General features: G+C 47.6%; 1 protein-coding gene across 2 annotated transcripts in view; it reads left to right on the top strand.

Annotated features, from left to right (window-relative positions):
- The first annotated feature begins 877 nt into the window (after positions 1 to 877).
- LOC119029031 (spectrin beta chain, non-erythrocytic 1-like) overlaps positions 878 to 4,072 on the top strand; it is a 31,847-nt gene continuing 28,652 nt past the window's right edge. For both annotated transcript variants that reach the window (XM_037115561.1, XM_037115570.1), the window contains exon 1: positions 878 to 1,026. The gene's annotated coding sequence lies outside the window, so the exon portion shown is untranslated. The remainder of the gene's footprint in view (positions 1,027 to 4,072) is intronic.

Below are 4,072 nucleotides of genomic sequence, written 5' to 3'. Positions count from 1 at the left end.
GTCGGGTCACGTCAGGTGGAGTTCTGGTGGAGTTCTGGTGGAGTCTAGATTCATTAGAAACTAGATACTGAATGCAAAGATGGCGTCTGCTCGGGGAGAATCACTCCCCCGGACAATACGCCAAAAACATTCTGTTACAGATTTACTTCCTGGTTCAGCTGCTCACTGAGCGTGTGCAGATGTGTTTCCCCTACTGGCCCCGCCCACCAGACGTTCACCCTGTGATGACATCACATATAATAACATCACTCCATTCTGAGGAAAGCTTCATAAATGTAAAACCTCCACAAATGTAAAACCTCCACTGATCAAAAGCTAGCCCTGTTAGCCGGGTTAGCCCTGTGAGCCCTGTTAGCCTTTTTAGCCTGGTTAGCAACACATTATAAACAGTGCAGCCACTGGTCCTCAGACAGAAGCTGAGTATTTGAGTATTGATGTTTATATTGATGTTGAGTTTAGCATTTAGCTAGCTGCTAGCCTGCTGACCAAGACGCACATATAGCTGAAGCCCCGCCCCTTCCGGTTCCCCTCATGGACCTCATTGGTCAAATCTTTGTCTGTAGTGAAGAGAGAGGAGAAAGTACTGATCCGGTCTGAACTGGGTCAGAATCTCACACATGATGTTTGTCAGTTTGTTGTAGTTTAGTGTTAAAGCTCAGTGAACTACATCATCTCATCAACATGGCACCAGAACCAACATGGAGCCAACTGGGTCAGAAAAGGTTCCGAACAAGATGAACATCACATTAAATCTGCTCATACTGATAACTGAAGTTCCGGTTCTGGTTCAGTTTTGTGAGCTGCAGGAGGAGGAGGAGGAGGAGGAGGAGGAGGAGGAGGAGGAGGAGGAGGAGCGGGGAGGCGGGGGGGGGGGGGCCAGTGCGGATTCTTTCCCGTCATTCCCTGCAGCAGCAGCAGCAGCAGCGGCTCCGTGTCTTCGGGTCTCTTCGTGTCTCCGGGTCTCCTGGTGTCGGATGCCAGTCTGCGGATCATCGTCTCGGCTGAAGTTCGTGATCTTCGTAGCAGGTGAGCTTCCTCTTCTTCTTCTTCTTTTCTTCTTCTTCTCTTCTTCTTCGTCTCCTTGTGTCCTCGGCTCTGTTGCGGTTCTGTGATTGGAGCGGCTCTCTGAAGCCTCCGATCCTCCGCGAGCTTCGCTTCGTTGGCTCGGTCCAATTAGAAGCACAAAGTCCTGCCGGAGGCCCGGTCCGCTCTCCCTGAGGCCCGGTCCGCTCTCTGTATCCGTGTCTTGGTGCTGCTCGGCCCGCATGTCCGCTGCTCGTCCCGCCGCCCAGCAGCCATTAGAGGCGGCAGCAGGATGGAGGATAATAACGGTGCGCCATGGAGCGAAAACAGGCGTGGCCCGGAGAGAGAGAGTGTGTGTGTGTGTGTGTGTGTGTGTGTGTGTGTGTGTGTGTGTGTGTGTGTGTGTGTGTGTGCGCGCGCGCGTGTTTGGACAATAAACACACAGTTAGCGGGAGAATGAGCGGGACGTGTCGGCCCGGTTCGACCTGAAAATGGAGACAGACGGTCCGGTCCGTCCAGGTCCGGGACGTCTTCTACGATACTTGACGCAAGAAAACACACATAGGTTCTGGTTCTGCCAGGTTCTGTCAGGTTCCTGAGTAACTACCGGAACCGTTCTGTTGTCATGTTGGGCCGGCCACAGCCCAGAAGGACCCAGCAGCACCTGATACTCCACCACCTCCACCCAGGTGAAGCTGCAGCACCAGGATGAAGTCACTGGGTTCAGTGTGGTTCTGATCCAAACAAAACATCTTCTCAGGACAGTTCTACTGAACATGTGGAGTGTTTCTGTAGCTAGCTGCAGTTAGCATCTCTCTGGTTCCTCTGTAGGATCAGTGAACTGGGTTCTGATCCGTCCAGGTTCTGTTGGTCCAGATAATCTCCACAGATGAACTCCACTCTGTGATGTGTGAAGCTACATTAACTGTGTAGCAGTAAGAAGCTAATGTTAGGCTACAAACAGACGACATCACGGTCACATGACTGAAACGTCTCCACCACTAAGAGTCTTACTGCACAATTACTATCCAGGTTTTCTATAAACTGATCAGTGTCCAAGTTGTAAAGTCAGAGTTAGAACAGTGTGGAACTAAAGTGGCCTGTAAAGACGGACTAGTGAGTAGATGAGTCTCCGTGTTGCTGTGAGGACGTTTAATGTCCCCGACAACCTCTGTAGTCTCATTCAGACACTTGTTAGCAACCGCTAACTGTTGTTAGCACATGAAGAGCTTCAGGATTAAACTGTGGGACATTAATGATGATCTGAGACGCTCGGCTCGATTCTGGAACCTTTTAAGGTCATTTATTAATATTTTACAGAAGAAATAAATCTGTTTAATGAACTGAAGCAAACGTCACTGATGATGATGATGATAATTATAATATAATATAATGTTCCTTCACGGTTTAATGACATATGGGTTAGGGTTAGACATATAATTATTGTCAGAGAACATCTTTACCGGGTTCTGTTTGTTCTGCATATTGTTTTCTGAACAAACAGGAAGTTCTGGAGGAGCTGGTGAACCTGGATCAGTGTGGTGCTGGGTGTGTGATTGGCAGGTTCCAGTTGGCAGCATTCTAAAGCGAGCTCAGGATGGTTCTGCGTCAGTGTTGTTATAATGTTCTCTGAAGGTTCCTCTGAGGTTCTCATGCGCATGACTCTCTGGGGATGTTCTCCTGGAGTCTCTACAGAGCGTTCTCTCATGGTTAACTAAAGGTTCATGTGAGGTTACTTTAATGCCATAGAGAACATCATAGAAGCTACTCTTACATGTCACATCATTGGAGAACATAAACAAAAATGTTCCAGACAGCACATGTGGATAACTGCTGGACCCCAGAGTTTGGTTGCTGGAATGTTCTGAGTTATTTTCTTAAGTCAACGTTCCTTCCAGTTCCTTCATGGTTGCACATTCAAAGGACTGTATCTGAAAGCCACTACAGAACGTTCTTTTTCGGTTCAATGAGTACCAACAGGGCTCTCACTGTTTCTGTTACCCTAACCGTTTTGTAGCTCTTTAGAACATTTAAACAATGTTCCTTGAGGATTTCTTGAAGGTTCTAGTATGCAGTGTTCTGCTGATTTGCTTCAAATCCACAGTGGTTGAAGAAGCAGAGCGGAACATTATGACAACGCTGCAGAAAGGTTCCTGATATCAATTATGTGTTCTAAGTAAGTTCTTGTGAATGTTCCTCACACCAGTATTCTGCTAATGTCCCCCCGAGGTTCCTTTGTTGCACCACCCCTCCTGAAACATGAACGCCTTGAGAGAACCCCCAGATCCACATATTTTTTTTTCAGACTCAGTTCAGTGAGCTGGGACCACATGTCGGGCCTCATGGACCCTGAATAACAGTTATGTAGTTAATGTTGGGGAAGAGTGCGAGAACCTTGCTCTGGACCACATGATGACGTTCTTCTGACCCTACAAGAGTGTTTCCACTTTGTGATTAGGTCTCTTCTGCTGTTCTGTGACGGTTCCCTTAGGGAGAACGCAGAAGAACACATTAGTGTTAATGTAGCTCTTCTGGGAACGCTCTTGAAAATAATCAATATGGAGAGAACGTCTCAGGACGCTGTAGCAGATATTGATCACGCAGACGAAACGCTGGAGAAACGTTTCACACGTGTTCTGCTGACAGTGTTCTTGTGTGTGTCATCGTGAACCAATCTCCTCGGGCCTCGGTTCTGATATAATCCTGAAGGGTTTCTGTGTTGTGTGACAGAAACCCTGAGTGTCGGAGAAGAGACAACGTTGTGTTCTCTTTAGAACGTCAGCTGTTTGAGTATGAAGGGGAGACTTGGTTTGAGACTGAATCGATGTTCTGAATCGATTGCTGGTCGATGATACGACAGCAGTGATGTCACTTCCTGGTTTAGAGGCTCGTTACTGTTCTACGTGTTCCAGCGTTCGTCTGTAATCACTCATCATTTCCACGTTTCACATGGTTATGGATCAGAAATCACACGAGGGTCAAAGTACCACAATCATCCCGACAGAATAGATACTGATACCGAGGCTCAAACTCTGTGATGTTGTTCTGG

This window comes from Acanthopagrus latus, chromosome 1 (genome assembly GCF_904848185.1).
Source record: "Acanthopagrus latus isolate v.2019 chromosome 1, fAcaLat1.1, whole genome shotgun sequence".
NCBI classification, from domain to species: domain Eukaryota; kingdom Metazoa; phylum Chordata; class Actinopteri; order Spariformes; family Sparidae; genus Acanthopagrus; species Acanthopagrus latus.
Note: the sequence above shows the minus strand (reverse complement) of the source record. Positions and strands in the feature narration are given on the sequence as shown.